Source organism: Mauremys mutica, chromosome 22 (genome assembly GCF_020497125.1).
Source record: "Mauremys mutica isolate MM-2020 ecotype Southern chromosome 22, ASM2049712v1, whole genome shotgun sequence".
Taxonomy (NCBI): Eukaryota; Metazoa; Chordata; order Testudines; family Geoemydidae; genus Mauremys; species Mauremys mutica.
In genome coordinates, this window is record NC_059093.1 from 10,786,929 (window position 1) to 10,805,684 (window position 18,756).

Consider the following 18,756-nt stretch of genomic DNA (forward strand, 5'->3'; position numbering starts at 1 on the left):
CTCCTTGTGAGCCTAATACATGGAGATGAACCAGCATCAGCATATAGATTGAAGTGCTAATGGAACAGAGCTAGAGATGATGGGAGCAGCTTCCAGAGTGAAACCTGCTTATGAATGGCGTGAAATGATGAGCAGACAGTCAAACTTGGGAAGGGAAGCTGGCCCTTGAAAGGGGAAGTCCCTGCTTTGTTACTAAGGAGGACCTACAGGGAGATGGTGCCCAGTGTGCAGAGGAACAATGGTGAAGGCATTTCCAGGGTTACCACTGTCCTGGCTGGAGGGAGCTGTGGTAGGAGGGGGAACATGGCAGAGGGATCCAGGAGGGGCCAAAACTCATTTATTCTTCTAAGTGTTTACTCTTCTACCAATTTGTCACACGATGTCTTTTATCAGCTGGGGGGTGTTGGTGAAAGATGAGGTGGACCCATGTGCTGCTGTTTATCCACAGAGCAGGAGTAAACTCTCCTACCCGCAGACCAACACACTCCACCCCCTGACCCAAAGGGTCATTGTTCCTCATGGCGGCCTGGCCAGGCCTTGGCCTCAGCTGAGTCTGAAACCAAGGAGGCTGCTTGGGATGGTGGTTTCCATGCTGGGGATGCTCATCCACCAGGAACTAGACAGAGCCCTCCACACCTCATTTCACATAGGTCACTGGCCAGCTGTCAGGTGGCTGGAGCTGGCTTAGACTCAAGCCGGTGGCCGAGAGGCAAGGCTTGGTTCCTTATTCCCAGTTATTCCTCTAAGGAGGCCTCCTTGTACAAAGAGCTGCTGCCCAAAGGGGATGCAGAGATTGCTGTCAGCGATGGATTCCGATGACATAGGGGCTGCTTGTGAGTCAAGTCTGTTGCTCAGACTTCCCATCCGTGTGAACTTTGTTACTAAGTAACAAGGTAATGGGACATCACACTATGAAGTGGCAACACCATCTCATTGTAACACTGTAAGGTTATGCTCCAAATAAACACAGGGCTTCATCCATTGTTCCAGGGCCCAGGGGGCACAGGAGATATCTCAGCACAGAGGAACGTGTGTGGTGATGGCACCAAATAAATGCCAAGAGTAGCTGATACCACCTCAACAACACGGGGCCAAACCCCCTGCTGCAGTGATTCCAGGAGCTTCAGGGGTGTTTTCCCGCAAAAGTATATAGCCCCAGATTTTTATTGCGGAAACAAACCATCAAAGGGGAGAATGTGATTGGGTGTCTACCCATGCTGTCCCTGAAGGGGTTAATGGAGGCCTGCTGGACCAATTACCCTGTTGGCTGAAGGCTGAGAGGAAAACCCTAATTAGGGGAAGCTCACCTGTGTGGGAACAGGCAGGGCTTCTATAAAGCCAGGAAGTTGCCCACAGCCAGGGGGCTGTAGGGAGGCAATCTGCAGCCATTTCCTGGGGTAAAGGGAGGGATGTTTGGGGGCTGAAGTGGTAAACAGCCCCAGTTGCTCCCTGGGAAGAGGAGGAGGAGGAAGTAGAGCACTTGGCAAACCCCACAGAGGAGGAAGTGTTGGGGAGTAAGCAGCAAGCTTGGGGACTGAGCAGACTGGCTGCATGTTGAAGGGTCCCTGGGTTAAACCCTGGAGTAGAGGGCGGGCCTGGGTTCCTCTCCCTGCCACTGGGGAAGTGGTACTGGTGGGGTAGTGAACTGGAAGCCTGTCTGAGTTGCTGTGGGAGTAACAGAGACTGAAGGACTCTACCTGGAGGGGAACACTGAGGGACCTGGCCAGAGGGCTGAGTCCTGAGGAGGATGCTGGGGTTCCTGGAGTGCGTGAGGGAGAGGCAGCAGACCAGTGACAGAAGGATGGCGTGACAGCATTCAACCTGCGGAAGAGGGCTTTGACCTCAAAAGTTAATCACCAGAGTGATCATGAGGCAGCATCAGACAAGCGGTAAGTGGAGCACTGTGTGATAGAAACAAAGAGGCAGGCTTGCCTTCAAAGCACTACCCCTATACCACTGGTGTTCCCCCAGCAGTACCCTGGGGGTACACTGAGGTTTTCCAGGGGCTAGGTTACTCCTCTAGATGTTTGCCTAATTTTACAACAGGTTACGTAGAAAGCAGTAACGAAGCTGTAATAAACTAAAAATTCATACAGACGATGACTTGTTTATACTGCTGTATATACTATACCCAGAAATGCAAGTGTTTATATTCCAATTGATTTATTTTTATATGGCAAAACTGAGAAAACCAGCAATTTTTCAGTAAAAGTGCGCTGTGACACTTTTGTATTATGTCTGATTTTGGAAGCCAGTAGCTTAAGTGAGCTCAAATCTGGGGATACGCAGGACAAATTAGACTCCTGAAAGGGTACAGTTGTCTGGGAAGGTTGAGAGCTACAGCCTGGGGGACACAGGTCGGAATTCAATCTGCCTACCCCCAGCTGTTTCTTCTTTGCCTGCCTGCCTGCCTTATCCTCTACTCGGACTTCACTTTCTTATAAGAGCCCCTCCCAATATGCTCTTGTGCTGGTTGGCCTTTTAAATGGGAGAGGGAGTAGCAGCCACCTTAAGTGACTGTCTTGTGTCTGCTGTGGATTGCATCTTTCCCACCCTTTTAGCTGGTGAGTATTTATTTTTTCTCCATGTAGTTTTCTCCATCTAGGGTTTAAATGCCCAGTTACTCTTTGCAAGGTGTCCTCAGCAAACTTTCTGGTCTAGAATCTCTCCATGGTGCAGTCAGTCTTCCTGCACCCTCAGTTTGCTGCCTCAAAAGTGCCAGTGAACCCAAAAGCTTATTAGCTCAGCTGGGGTTAAACACTTCACCTTAATACACAGCACTGAGGTGGTTCATAGGAAAAATAAGAATACATTTAACAAAACATGAATTTGTCTTTTAATTCAGCAAGCCCTCCTGCAATTAAAAACCCAATTATCCATAAAAATACAATGGACAATGTAATGCTGAACTCTTACCAATAAGCATGTTGCTGACTGGCACAAGCAGGTGAATCTCATCCATTCTCTAAGCCAATCAGAGTGGAGTGTGATGTATCATTTTAAACAGTTGCCTAAGCAACTGTCACTCTTGCAGTAGCATCCATCATGCTGAGCATCTCTGAGCCATTATCATTCCTTCAGAATAGCGAAGCTGCAGTAAGCAGCATTCATTTAGGTGCCTTAAGGGATAAATGTGACTCACATCACCTTGCAATTTATCTAGCAGTGGGCATAAATATCCCATGGCATAAGTATAATCGCACTGACATAATCTCTTCACCTAGCGGAGCTGGCCGTGCAAAGAACGGCCCATCCGTAGACCCATGTGCAAGGAAGATTTCAGTTGAAAACAAATTACATTTTTAGAAACCAATGAGTTCTGCTAATTGAGTTTCTCCTTCTAAATGAATAGTGTGAGCTTGTTTTACTGTGAATGCGTGTGAGAATTTAGTTGGGGTCTATTTAAATCCTGGGGTGGTGGGCAGACCAAAGCAATGGAAGACCCCAGCCCCTCAGATGAGGGAGGGGCCACAGAAGACATAGCTTAGCTGATTATAGGGGATGAAGAATGAAAAAAGGCAGATTGCAGGTGACACCAAGCACAGAACCCCAGACAGCATCCACCCTCCTGGGAAGGAGTTCAGGGAGTCAGTGAAGGCCTCCCAGAGGAATTCTGCAGGGAGGAGGGACCAGAAAAAAACTACCCAGAACCTGCTACTTCCATCCCCCTGACCAGCTTCTTCTTCCTGGAGTTAGGGCCTAGTTGAAATCCTGTTCCATGCATTTTACAAGCACTGGCTCCACCAGAGGGAGCCCCTGGGCGTTTAACTCAGATCATCTTAACTGGGACCATCTACAATGGTGTGGATGGGAAGCCGCAAGTGTCGCCACTTCATCTCTTCTTCCTAGCCCCGTCCCACAATGTTGCGTCTTGCACTGGAAATTAACCTGCCTCTTCCGTTGTTGCTGAGCACTGTGGGATAGATGCTGTGGTGTCCCAGAATGCCCTGGGGCAGATGTGACTACAAGGCACCTAAGAATCAAGGGCCCTGCAAAAGCTTCCTTGTGGTTCTCTACCTGATGCATGTTGAATGTCTGCAGCTTCCAGTGGAGTCAATGGGAGCTGCAGGAGTTCAACCCCTCTTAGGATCAGACCCTTCCTGTAGACAATGGGGGAAATCCTGATCTCCTTGAAGTCAATGGGAATCTTGCTGTCTCATTCAAGAGAGAGGCTCTCAGGGACTAGATTCCTCCATCCCACCCCTTCCTCCTCCACTGCTGAGTTCTCTGAATGTTTCATTCCAAAAACAGGCAGGGAGGTCTCCTCAGATGGCTGGCAGGAGCACAGTTTGAGACTCCTTGTCGCTGGCTGGCTGGCCCTTTAAGGGGAGCTGCGCCCCACCTCACCTGTGACTGGTCAGCATGAGGGCCCCGTTGGGGTAGGGAGCTATAGGAAGTAGATTGGCTCCAGTGGCAGGCCTGGTACTCCTGTGAGTGACTGGTATAGAGGACCCTGTAGGGAATAGGTAGGCCCCTGAGGAAGACCCAGGCTCAGGGGCGATGAATGGGTTTATAATGGGAACAATGCTGAATTGTTATATTGTGAAGTCCTAAAGCTGAAGTCCCGAGAAAGCGGAGGGGCTGGAGCAGACTATAGGTTTGGAGTCAGTCCTATCAGGCCAGAAGCTTATGTTCACTGAGTGCCTCTAGCAGGGAGTGGGGTCACACTGGGCATGAATAGGACATTGTGCCCGTGGGATCAGTGCACAAAGCAGTAGCACCTGCCTTGCCCAGAGCACCAGCAGGTTCTGCTCCAGTGTCGAAGGCAGTGACACCCTATTTCCCCCATCCTTTTGGCTGCCACAAGAGCAAGGGCGTTTCATAAGGAGCCAGAGACGTGAACCGCCAACCCAATGTGGTGTAATGTTCACAGTGCAGCAGGAAAAGGCTCATCCCTGCTGGCGTCTGGGAGCTAGCTAGTGCAGCAGCTGCTGCTTGGAGCAGGGCGAGTGCAGGTTAGTTGGGGGCAAAGGGAGGGAGGAGGCTGAAATGTCAGCAGTGTGTGGGGCTCGTGGGGTCAGCTCTGGAAGTGCCACAGTGAATGTTTAAAAAGCACTTAAGAGGAGCCTCCTTAACCCTCTAAATTTTCTGATGAGTAGCATAATGCTGCAGAGCCAATAGCTTGTTAACTCCCCGGCCTCAGATGAGTGGGAGGCAGCATGAGGAGGCGGGAGCAGGGGCTCTTGTGGTTTTTTCATATCTTAGGTTGGTTTGTTTGAATTTTTTTTTCATGGCTTTAAAAATAACCTGGTGTGTCTCCCTGAGGTCTGCCGATGCACTAATTGCACAGCTGTATTGTAGGTGCCTGTTGCATCCGCCTTTAGACCAGGCGGTCCCCATGGATGGGCAGCCTTAGGGTGCCTGTCTGGTCCTCCTGGTGGGATAGTTTGGGACTAGCTGGGATCCTTTCGCTGCCTTTGCTTAGAGAAGGTCCACCTTCCTGGCTTGTGGTGCCCTGGATTAGAATGGTCCCCTCTGCTGTTATTAACAACCATGCACCGTGGGACCTTGATTTGACACCTCAGCCCAAAGACCTCGCCCTGCTGAGATACTGGTTCATTGCTAATGCTGAGAAAAGGGGACACCGCCAGCATCCTCTTGGCAAGGTCTCCCATTCGATTACCTTGCTTCCCTTATGAATTGCGGCAAGGTCATATCCTACCAAGGTCGACAACATAATGATAAAAAGTGACAGAGTCCTGTGGCACCTTATGACTAACAGAAGTATTGGCGCATAAGCTTTTGTGGGTGAATATCCACTTCGTCAGACACAGACTTTGTCGCTTTTTACAGATCCAAACTAACATGGCTACCCCTCTGATAATTAACATAATGATACTGGGTCAACTTGTTGTTCCAGCAGATCTCCCATGGGCTGCAGTGGGAGGTTCAGCTGAGTAAGACCTGCAGGACGGTTCCCCTCTTGGTTTTAGAAGTTATTGGCCAAACCCATACTGCTGCCCTAAAGGCTGTGAGTGAGGTCTCATGTGTTTTTTGCCAAGCGAGTTTTGCTTTGTAAGCTGTTATCTTCTGCATTCATTGGATGGATAGATGCAGCAGCGCGTGGGCAGCTGGGCTGTTTGCATAATAGGTATTTTGCAGTAACAATTTCATTTCTTTTTAAAAAGAAAATCTTGCACAACGTGGCTGGTTGGAATATACCAAGAATCAGCTGTGAACTACTCCTTGTCAAGCAGGAGTCCAAGGTCGCACTGTCTGTCCTCTGAAAGGTGATGTTCACCCCCCCCACCGGATTTGCAGTAAGATCTTCGATCTCACCTATCACCTTGTGAGCAGCTAAGATACCGTGGAGATGAGTGAGGACTAATGTCAGGATGGTGGATTCATGGAAAGAGGGAGATAGTTATGGTTTCCATACTATTGTTTTCCATACACTTACTAAAAGGCTGTTTGTAGTTTTCATAGATGTGCCCAATTCATTGTTACGCTGCATCCTGTTTGCACAAGGTAAGGGGCTTCAAATCTGCCTTAAGTCCCCTGTAAGGAACACCTTTGGCATAGGGAGCCCTGCACTACTGCCCTGGGCATGAAGGGCATTGATGAGTGAGAGGAGAGATACACACCCTGGTGATTCTGCATCCCTGAAAAGCCCCGGAGGGATCATGGAAGCAGGGGCACAGATTAGGGCAGCTCTAACCTGTACTCACGGTGAACCCAGTCCCACAGTCTGTGCAGTGTAGGGATGACTCTGTCCCCCAACGGGCCCGCTCCGAGGCTGTTGCTCTGTGCATACTCGAGTAAAAGTCTCATGGAAATGGGTGGGAGCTGGGGTTCCAGTGCCCGTGAGGACCTGCGGATTGGGCCCATTGCTATTCCTTTCCCAGAATGGACTTGGCAGCTGTCACTAATTCCTAGTCTCTCTCTTGGCCACAGGTGTGAGATAGAAACACAAGGACCATCAGTACTGTGCCTTTCCAGCTGATGGTGTCTCTGATGTAAAGATCCCTTGAAGCCCCAAAACAAGAGTGCAAGAGTAAGGCGTTCGGCTCAGCTGTTTGAGGGTTTCATCCACACGCTTTGGCATTAGGCAGCCTCACAGTGCAATAGGCTACAGGATCCATACTGAGCAGAGGGGACCCTTTGACACAGCTGAAGCAGACGGCTATGCCCCGAGGGCTGGGGAGAGAAAGCAGCCGGTGCTGGGGCAGTGTTTGGACTGGAAGCCTGGCCAGCTGGCTTCATCGCCTCGTAACATTGAAGGCCAGGTCTCAAGGTTGGACTGAGGGTGTATGGAGCTCTGGGAAATGAGCAGCAAAGCACAGCTGTACCGGGACACTGATATACCAGAGCCATGTGCCCAAAGCCCGGTGACCCAATAGCGGACCCTCGCACTGTGCTACGGCACAGCTATGGAAAGGCATTGCACCTTCGTGGCGGTAGCACGGGCTTGCAATGCTGTGTAACCATTTAGCCTGGTATTTATTGGGGACATTACTACTCGATATTAAGTCCTGCTATCGGAAGGCTGCGGTCCCCTACAGCTCTCACCTCCATCTACCTTGCAATTAACTCAGCACGGCTTAGTGAGCTCAAACAGCAGCTGTAAACATGGCTGTTTCTCTTTACACCCGATTGAACAATGCTGCTCGGCTATGACAGTTCAACATGTCCTGGTGATCCTGTAGGACTTGGTTTGTTTTAGCAGCAGCCACCTCTGGAGCCCTTTCTGAAATCATGCTTGCCCTTGAATAAGCTAGTGAGAGAACTGCTTCCACCTGCTTTGAGGAGCATAAATCTGGGCCTTTTTTTTTTTTTTTTGCGCAGCATTAATGGGCGTTGTTTACAAGGTGCTCTACAAGTTCTTTCCTCCTTCCCATGAAATATTTGCATATTCAAATACCCTTTTCTGCCAGCCCTGAAAGGCACCGCTTGGTTTGTTTGTTTCAATTTAAAAAATTTCCTATGAGCTTCATGCTAATGAGGAGCAGAGCGGAGCCCACCTGGCAAAGGCAAATGGAAATGTGTTAGGAGAACAGGCAGGGCTTGACAGCCCTGGAGGCAGAAACCCGACAGGTCACTGCCACGTCTCGACCCTTGTTTGGAAAATGGACCCTTCTATGGGTAATAAAGGAGCCCACTGGCCCATTCAGTCCTTGCCTGGTCTATGGAGGTGGCCAGCAATGGGGGCAATTAGTCTCAGTGGTGTTAGTGTTGTGTTTGTGACGCTGGCACCTGTGTCAGTGGGGAACTGGAGAGGCTTCTGTTACGACAGCTGCTAGAGCCTTCAGCTCAGGTCTGGGCCCTGTTGTGCTTGGTACTGTATATCCATGTTGTAAAGGACAAGCCTTGCCTGGAAGAGTTTGCAGTCTGAGCTTGCAGCCTGACAAGACACAGAGTTGGAGAAAATACCATTGTCCTCATTTTAAAGATGAACTGAGGCCCAGAGATGATGCAACTTGCCTGTGGTCACACAAGGTGTCTATGGCAGAGCTGGGAATGAACCCAGATGACCAGAATCCCAGTGCCATATGCCCCAAACCATCCTTCCTCCAATTCCTTCCCTATTCTGGCCATGATGACCGAACTGTCCTGCACCTGCACTGGCATCCTAGAGGTGAGACGCCCCTTGCTCAAACTCCCTGCTAGCCAGTGCTTTTCAGTCTGTCCTGGAAACTGTTCCCAGAGCGTGTGCCTTTGCAGTAGTCATTCGGCGTTGAGCAATGCACCTTCTGCAAGCATTGGGCAGGAAGAGAGATGTTAGAGGGGGAATCATGGCTCAAGTCTGATGGAAGCTGCTGCAGCAGTAAAACAATATTTGTTTTTGCTGCAACAGCTTTCTAACAGATTCTTTTGGCGGAGCTGACTGCAAACTGTAATCTTAACTGTAGGACAGCTCCTGTTTCCAGCCTTTGGAATGTGAGAGACAAATTGTTTGGGTTACAAAAACATATGAAAAGCAACACATTTTGTTTTTGCAATATACATCGCTCTTCATGCCAATTTTTTAGGAATGAATTTCTAATCCACTTTGCAGATGCTTTTTAATAACTCCTCGTGTAGCTAATTGCTAGGGCGCATTTCAAAGCGCTGAGCATGGGGCTCCTGCTTACACGACCCCCACTGACCTTCACATGTCTCACAGATACAATCAAACGCAATGCTAGGAAATCTGTGGTGGATATGTCCCAATATAGGAACCGATACAACCAGTCCAGTATCCTGTCTCTGATAGTAGCTAATACCAGTTACTTCAGAGGAAGAAGCAGGGAACCCCATAATCAGAATTATGGAATAACCTGCAGGCTTTTCTTCCTAGCCAATTGGTCTTGTGCTCTGAAAGCATGAGGGTTTTATACCTTTTATATATTTATCTAATGTAACTGTTTTCATTATTCATATAAATATCTGATACTTTAGGGTTTAACCCAGACCAGTAAAGGGTTGTGTTACCACCTGCCTTGTAACCCTGGGTGTCTCTCTGCTGTGCAGCCTTGCTTCAGAGCTCACAGCACACTGGCCTCACCCTGGCTTCCATTGGTCCAGTTACTCTTTGCAGACTGACCCCAACACCCTCTCAGTCCTGAGTTTCCCCCCATACCCACTACCCTGTAGTGTCCAGTCCTCTTACTGAACACATACAGAGTTAAGTTTGCTGTTCCCTTAAAGGGACAGTACCCAGCATCTTATTCCTTTAACTGGGATTAAAACACTCTATTTTAATCAAAGCACGGACTGAACTGGTTTATATAAAAGTAAAACAAGTTTATTAAATAAAAATACGTAGGCTTGAGTATTACCAAGTATAAGGAATAAAGGTAGAAAGGGTTACAAGCAAACAAAACTAACAATACACTAAGACCAATACTTGATTTTAACAAACTAGAGTTTCTTGTTCAAAGGAGTGTTCTTACCAAGTCTCTTTCCCAGCATGGCTGACCGGACTCTCTGGCCAGGATCCTTCACAGAGCTCAAAGTATATGGTTCCTTTGTCTCCTCAGTTGAAGGATAACTTTAGCTTCTCTCCTCCTCTAGTTATAGTCCATGAAATCCTTGAAATGTATTCTTCTGAAGGGTGTCCACAGAGAAAATCCCTTTCTCCTGTTGGCTGTAGACACCAGGCCGGTTCCTCCACTGCTGGTGACTTTTACAATGTGAATGATCTCTTCTTGCAACCTCAGATACAAATGAATAGCTCTGATTTTGGCCATACCTGGTTTAAGGTGTTGGCCTCTTTCCTTTGTCTAGAGAGAACCTTTTGATCACCCTCTTCCCCCCCTCCCCATGCCTGGTGAAAACATATTTTAGTCACACATTTCCAGCACTTCTGCACAGTTCTTTGTAAGTTAACAAGTCAAGCTGCGTCATTCTCAGGGCAGACTGTGAAGCAGCAGGTCACAAACCCCAAACTGGTTGTGCGCACTAGACTTAGATTTCATCAACTGAGTGTCAACTCCTCAAGCACTGACAGACGGCCTTGGAATGGAGTCACAGACAGTCCCCTTGGGTTCTCCGATCTATCTTGCCACCCAAAGCTTGCCTTCATGATAGATGGTCCTGTACACCAAAAATCGCAACAACGTTCAGGTTAGTCCCAGTCCCAAAGGACATGTCACTTACCCCAAGTCCATAGCACCTGTGATATTATACCAAAGACAATGCTCGTAGCCAACCCTATAATAAATTAACACAAGATTTATTAACTTAAAAAAAGTTATTTATAAAGTTAAAGCAAGTAAACATGCACACACAAATGAGGTTTCAAAAGGTGATAGAAGCTGCTGCGATACACAAGCTTGTGTCCCCTTAGGGGCTAATCCAGGTTAAGCAGCTGGAGATCCCTTGTTTATGCTTAGAAATCTTTGCCCTTCAGCGTGAAAAGGTGATGGGACAAGTTCACCTGTGTGTCTGCTCTTCATGGGTGTGGGGAGAGCAATCAACAAAGTCTTGTCCTCGGGTGTTTCACAATGGCTTGTCTGCTGTCTATGGGCCTACTTTTGCTGGGCAGGAGATGATACCTCTTGTGACGAAACTAGTATTTCACACTTGGCAATGCTTCTCTCCTGACTTTGGGGAGGTGGGGGGAGATTAATTGTTTCAGAGCAAACACCTAAATACTACCTTTATAACATGTGATACAGATATTACAGGTGAGAATGCCTGCAGCAACTCACAAGAATTTCATAAAGGTAAACACATTTTTATAAATGTAATACCTTTTTTTAACAATACTGACACACAGGTGGGCCAGACTGGCTTCCAGTTCTGCATTTGTCAGTGTTGAGTGAGGCCGAGGGGCCTGGCATGAGCTGGTCTGCCAGCATCACAATTCATATGTACATAATGCAAGAATATCAATGATCAGTGGGCTGTTAGTTTTCCATTGAGATAGATATAGATAACATTCCAACCTTTGGGTAAATATCATGCCAATAGTGTGCCGGCTGGCAGTGGGGTGCTCTTTACATCACAATGTCTTGTATTTTATTGAATCCTGCTATATTCTTTGTCTAAACGCTATCTTGTGGCAGAGAGTTCCACAGGAGTCATGGTTTACAGGGTTAGCTGCACCTCTGCCCCTTCTCTAATCTCTCCAATGGTTTCAGCCCTCATGCCTGGGGTGGAATCCTCCAATTCTCCCACTCGTAGCCTGGAATACTGCACCCTGTATGTCAACTGGGCTTTCCCAGTATGTCTGACTGGGTTCAGGTACCTGCAGTTCTTCCCTTTGTGAGTCTGTAGCCAGCAGCAAATAATACAGTGACCCGAAAGAGCCTTCTTAAACCAAATATTGTTTAATCTCAAGAGTAGGAACAAAGTTGAACAAAAGAGAAAAGGATTTTTGAAACAACAAAAGATCTACACACAACTGTCTCTCTCAGAGTCCTAGGCAGGTCTATCTTAGCCCAAACTCTGAACCTGAGGGATTCTGGGACTGAGTCTGTTCTTTCAATCCCTCTCTGCCTCTGAGGGCCTGTCTTTAAATCCACCCACCAAGTTTTTTGTTCTTTCAGCTCTCACGCTTGAACCTGCTGTCTGAAACCAGTTTGTTGAGCTCTGCTGGGAGTCCGAACCAGAGCTGCCAAAGCAAATAGTTCTTGAGCTGTGTGTCGGCATTTGCTGGGAAGCGTGTGTCTGGTTCTAGCTCCCACTGCCCTTCCTGGGTGCATTTCCTGACCATCCTGCTGTGCACAATAACCATCTATAAGTCATAAATTATTATGGGCAACTTTGAATCTGTTCCAACAGGCTAAGTATGCATTGTGTTTAAAATCCAAAGGTTTTTTGATCCACTTAAAATGTATTGTCTTCCTCTTCCATGGGAGGTCCCTTTGCTCTCTTGAGGGAGTGTATGGTTTCCCATCTCTGTTCTGTTCCTTATTCTGTATACTTTTCTCACATCTCCCTTTTTCATCTCCTTGCTCATCGGTCCTTATGTTCACCGTCTCCCCCAGGCTTTGAAACTCCTCTAGCACATCTCAGCATCCTTTCTATTTCTACTGTTTGTTTTTTTTTTCCAGAAAGGAGATGATCAGAATAGAACCCAGCATGCTTTTGGCAATGTTTGTCCAAGCTGGCATCAGCCGTTCTTCACATAATGAAAAATGGCCAGACTAATTTTTTTTTTTTAAAAACTGGTTTGTAATTAAAGTTCTTCTATTAGAGAAGTACCAAAGAACCCTAGAAAGTTGACTATTTTTTCTGTATTTACTTCCATTGCCTGTGTTTTCCTCAGTGACTGGAGTTCCAATTAAAATAACCTCCTCATTAAACCATCAGCTCTTCGATAAAAGCAGGAGCTAAAAATACAGCAACACAACTTTTTTTTCCCCCTTCTCCTACATTTATGGCTCTGTATCCATCTGAGTCCTGATCGGAGGAATAACTGCATCTGCTTTTCTGCCTCCTTTGCTCTAGCCCAGCCTCTAATGTGTAAGTTCAGTTGAGCAGCATCAGGATTTGCCACTCTTACAGTTGCTGCTTGTGGTCACTACATAAGCCTGGCAGTCAGGACTGCCGAGATCTATCCTCATCACTGTGCATGACATCGGGCAAGTCGCTTACTCAGCACTTTCCATCCAGATGCATCCTAAAGCACATTGCAGATGGCAGGTGAAATCCTGGCTCTGTTGAAGCCAATGGCAAAACTCCCCTTGACCACCATAGGACCAGGATTTCTCCCTGCATACACAGGGAACGCGTCACTTCCCGATGACGTGCGGCCACTTCTGGGGTTGAACTGTAGCATCTGTTGTCCATCACGCAGCAGTTGGGGATGGGAAAGGAAGAACTGGAATAATTTTGCCCAATGAAATTGCTGGGAGTTGGGAGTGGAATTTATGGAGGAAGAATGTAGTTATCCAGACTAGAAGGTGTCCAGAACACTGGACTTAACACTCTATTCTTAGGAGCACTATGATATAATAGCCACAGATGGTCAGGATCTCCATTTTACATCTCATCTGACAGGCAGATCAAATCTCACTACAGATCAAGCCAGTGCATGTGCAAGCAGCTGTCTGTAAATTACGTGACACATTCTTTGGTGATATTTTCAAGATTCCCCCCCCACCTTATTACACTGAAACAAACACTGTCATACATAATGAAGGACCCCCGCACCGCCAATGCATTATGTAATATATGGACCACCCCCAACTGCAAAACAAGACTCCAAATCCTTTAGCGAGAGAGAGGGAGAGTGACTTGCTTTCATTACTGCACAATACACTTGATTCCTCCTATCTTGCCATTAATCTGCCTGCAACATTAAAATGCAGCAGTTTTCAGCTGACCCTGGGAACTGTTGTTGAATGTCCCCTTCTAACCATATGTCTAGAGACACGGCAGGTAAATAGCCATTAACTAATAACCAGAGTCAAGCCCACATGAAAAGCAAAAAATGTGAATGCAGTTGAAGAATAGGCAATTGAAAGCTAATGAAAATGGCTTAGATTTACAGCCAGAGAAATTCAGTCAGACCCTTCAGCCCTGTTTGGCATTACCCAACTCTTGCAAATAAAATAAAGCTGAGGGAATTATATGCAGAGAACCAGCTTTGCCTTTGTAATTGAGGCACAGAGTGGCCTGCCCAGAAAAGTGGCTCAGAGCAGCTTAATAACAATGATTGTATACTTGTGCGTAGTGCCTGTATCCTGCAGGATCCCAAAGAGGCTGTACTTCTCAGCCTGCCGTGGCTCAAATGAGGGACTACAGACGGAAATGGGGAAATCATTGTCGAGAGGGTGTGATTCCTGTGGGGCCCTGCAGGGATGGGTTCCTGGCCCAACGATATTTAATAATTTTATTAATGACCGGGAAGAACATATAACATCTCTGATAAAGTTCGCTGGTGACCCAGATTGGAAGAGTGATAAATAATGAGGAGGACAGGTCACTGATACAGAGCAATCTGCATTGCTTGGTAAGCTGAGTGCAGTCAAACTATGCGTTTTAATATGGCAAAATGTTAATGTGTACATCTAGGAGCAAAGAACATAGGCCGTACTTACAGGGGTGGGGTGGGGTGTCAGAGATTTGGGGGCTGTGGTTGATGACCAGCTGAACATGAACTCCCAGTGCAATGCTTGAGTCAAAAAGGCGAATGGGATCTTGGTTGCATAAACAGGGGGATCTGAAGTTGGAACAGAGAAGTTACTTTACCTCTGTTTGGAACTGGTCTGTCCAATGCTGGAATCCTGTGTCCTGTTCTGGTGCCCACAGTTCAAGAGATGCTGATAAATTTGGGTTCAGAGAAGAGCCACAAGAATGATTAAGGATGAGAAAATATGCCTTAGTGATCGACTCAGAGCTCAATCCATTTAGCTTAACAAATAGAAGGTTATGAGACAACTTGAAGAGTGTATGGGTGTCTACATGGGGAACAAATAGTTGATAATGGGATTTTCAGTCTAGAGGTGTAATATGATCCAACAGCTAGAAACTGAAGCTAGACAAATTCTAAAAATCTGTTCTCTGAATTATTTTGGGGATAGTCTCTGGCCTGCATTACACAGGAGGTCACACTAGATGATCACAGTGGCCCCTTCTGGCCTCAGAATCTATAAATCTGGGACCCTTCTAGGTGCTACTGTAATAATAATAGCATGCTCCTCTTCAAGATATCAGGTATTACAAATGGCTAAGCTCTCGTATAGCATTCCTCAACAGCTGATTTCAAAGTACTTTAGAAAAGAAGTCAGTATCATTAGCCCCATTTTACAGATGGGGAAATTGAGTCTCAGAGCAGTGAAGTGACTAGCCCAAGCTGACCCAGTGGCAGAGATGGGAATAGAACTCAGGGTACACCCAGTGCACTGTCCTCTAGCTACTCTTATTGCCAAGAGGTGGGACATGGAATGTTGCAGATAGGGTAACCAGACAGCAAGTGTTAAAAATCAGGATGGGGGTGGGGGTAATGGGAGCCTATATAAAAGAGCCCCAAATATCAGGATTGTCCCTATAAAATCGGGACATCTGGTCACCCTAGTTGCAGAGCACAGACACTATTATAAGTAATGAGGTAAGAGCATAGCTTCACGGGACTGAATCCTACCAATGTAAAGTCAGAAAATGAGTTGCACGGGAGAAAATTGTAGCACAAAATCATGTGTTCTTAATTCTCGATTGCTGGTTTCTGAGCAGGGCCAGCTTTGTAGGATAACTGTCTATTCTCAGCCCTTGTGGTCTACTTGAGTTGCAGATCCATAATCTCTTAACTGTTTTGCCGTTTGTGCAAGTGTCTGTTCAGGACTCATGGTGCCCTTTCAGGTTCAGACCTTTTCTTACGGTCACTAAATGCTCTTCACCTTTTAAATCTCATTATCATTATTTCACTTCTCTTAAACTCTACGTTGTGTAAGTCTCAAAACAACCACATCTAAGAAATCATTTAAAAAAACCCTCCTGAGCTAACTCAGTACAGCTAGCAGGGCTCTCAGCATGACATGGGGGGAACCGTTCCCAGCAGTAAGCAACTGAAGGGAATCTGAGTGTAGCTCCATTTCTTGTAACCAGCCTCTAGGCCTGAGCTCGATATCCCTCCCATGGGGGTGAAATTATGCTCAAGTGTTAAAAGTCAGAGAGAGCCACCCAACAATCTGACTGTGTTTGTGTCAACTGGAGCTGGGACTGTAAGTGTTTGTCTACACTGCATTGTAACCCTGGGGCCTGGGCTTGTGGACTTTGCTTTTCTTTGCAATGTAGATGTACACAAACAGAACAGAGTCTCAGACCTTGAACCCTGGATTAATTGACTAAGGCTTGCAGGGGCTACAAAGAGAAGTGTAGGCATTCCCACTCGGGCTGGAGCCCAGGCTCTGAGACCATGTCCCTCTCTGGCAAGAGTCTTGAGCCCAACAGGCAGGTCCACAAATGCTATTTTTAGCCTTGCAACCCAAGCTCTGTGAACCCGAGTTAACTGGCACCGGCTGTGAAACTCGGTACCATGGGTTTGTCTTTGTAGTGTAGACGCACCCAGTGCTTCCAAGTTTGCACTTGAGCCTGTACGCTGCATTGTAAACCTGGGCTTACAATCGACGGACTTGGGGCTCTCAGCAACACTAATGCCTCCATGCTGCACTGGGCAGGGAGCCAAGTCAGAGAGGGACTTGGGCTCTGAGCCACTCCCCTGCAGGGTCCTGGTCCCCCCCCAAGTCAGACTGATTTGAGTGTTGACGGAAGGGGGATTTGGGTTCAAACCTGATTCAGATCCTGGGCTTATTGTGCAGCATAGACGATCCTTCTGTACCTTGGGATTTGGGGCGAGGGCCGGCCTAGTAGTCAGCATTGCTGAGCACCTACAATGCCAATTCAAGTGTATAGAGAAGAGCCGGTACTCAGCACCTCTGGCAGTCAAGCCCTAGAGGACAGCAGGCGAGGGGGTGCCTGCTTACTACTACTGTACTTATGTTACTGTAGCAGCTAGCGGCTGGTTATATTAATTTAGATGGGATGAATGGTCCCAAAAGAGCTAAAGGAGTTAACATGACTCTGAGACTGTCCCACATTAACCAGGTTTAAACGAGGTTTGGAGCTTGGTATACAGAGACCTCAGCCTGCCTGGTCCCCCGGCAAGCATGTTACTACAAACCTCTTTGGCTCTTTATTCAAGTGACCAGGGGAAAAAGGGCCAACAGTTTAAAGCATTTGAAGTGTTAAATAAGGCTGTATTTTAAATAACATCCTTTGTTCCCTTTCTCGTTAGCTGGGCAGAGTCTTTAGAAGGACCCCCTGCCCCCAGTCTGGCAGTCTTTTAGATGGTAACTCTCCTTTTGGGAGAAAAGAAGTTAGTTGAGATGAGCTGGAGCTGATGTTTCTTTTATTGTCAAAGTCCAATCCTGTTTCCTAGCAGACTGAACCAGACACGCACATGCCACAGGAGAGAGAACAGCAATGATAGAAAACACAGCTTCTGCCGCTGGTGTGAACACACTAGTAACCTCCCACTTGGTAAGAAACAGACCCAGCCCATGGTCTGATCCACCACTCCTAGACCTGGCTAATGTACTGGCTTTGGGCTGGTTGGGGCATTGCGTCTTTCTGATCAGAGGCTTCCAGTGCTGTTCAGAACAGGTAGTGGTGGCTGGCTAAGCCTGACTCTTCTGAGACAGAAGGAAAAAAGAGGGCTATAAAGAAGAAAAGATGGAAAAGGACACACAGTAGTGTGTGACAAAGCCTCACATCCCAGATGGTGGTTAGGATTTAGCTGGAGGTGGCAGTGTCATTTGGGTCCCTCTCCGGCCCACTTTGGCTGGGACATGTTTCAGGATGAGGAAAGTCCAGGGTCCCAGGAGACAGTGGGAGTGGCAGGCATGATGGAAGCTAGTTCTTTCCACTTCTTTCAGTTAGTCAGTGTCGCACTAGCCAGCTTCCCCTAAAAGTCCTTTAAGGACCCCAAAAGGGTGGAACAGCCCATCCCCTTGTTACATTATCAATCAATTAGGCCTACTTTCTGATGTGTCAGATTTGGTTCATGGATTTCTGGTCTCACGCTGTGTACCAAGCGTGATCTTAATGCAGTCCTTGAGCTACATCTGTCAGCCTTGTTGCTTTGACTAATTCAGTGTGTCTTGCCTTTGAACCTTCTCCTGTCAGCATTTGTTCCTAGGTCATTGTGATATTTTGTGAACTTTCACTCTTTTCACAGCTGAACTCACAATTAAGGTAAATTTATAGGTGCAATTACTACAAGTGGCAGTGTCTAGACTCAGGGCCCCATTGTGTTAGGTGCTGTACAAATACATAGTATGAGACCAGCCCTGCTTTGAAGAACGTGCAAGAGAGAAACTGAGGCACAGACCAGGGACTTGACTTCCCTGAGGTTACCCAGGAGACTAGTGGCAAGGCTGTGATTCGAACTCAGGACTCTGGAGGCTGAGTAGCACTCAAGAAAGGTAGCTGAGAGGCTGCAAAGGTCCCTTTGGAAGAGTGATGCATGGGACACTTGAATGCTGTTGCTGTGAGCTGGATTGGGAGCAATGACTTGGCTCCATCTCATGTCAACTCTTCTGAGCCAGCCTGTGCTCCTCTCGTGGTTCCTCTGTCGGCTCACTGCTCAGCCAGTGCTGGACGGGTGCCCAGCTCATGCCCAGGAGAAGCCCCTTACTACTTTAGCAGCCTGTGCCCGCGCACACTAGGGTTGCCACTGAGGTATAAAAAGGGGGACACGCGGGATATTCCTGAGCCTGTAAAACCAGACAGCTGGCAACGCGTAGTGAGCCCTCTTACAGATTTCCTGGGACAGTTTCCTCAAAAAGGGAAAACCTGGACAGGTGGCAATCCTAGCGCACTGCTGTA

General features: G+C 47.3%; 1 long non-coding RNA gene across 2 annotated transcripts; it reads left to right on the plus strand.

The window, feature by feature from the left end:
- The first annotated feature begins 1,198 nt into the window (after positions 1 to 1,198).
- On the plus strand, positions 1,199 to 7,015 carry LOC123354687. Of its 2 annotated transcripts, none has more exons than XR_006574815.1 (3): positions 1,199 to 1,889; positions 6,129 to 6,468; positions 6,895 to 7,015. It is a non-coding gene; the product is annotated as an uncharacterized LOC123354687 (long non-coding RNA). The 2 variants fall into 2 exon arrangements; XR_006574816.1 differs by lacking the exon at positions 1,199 to 1,889 and adding an exon at positions 2,445 to 2,564.
- Positions 7,016 to 18,756: the final 11,741 nt, after the last annotated feature.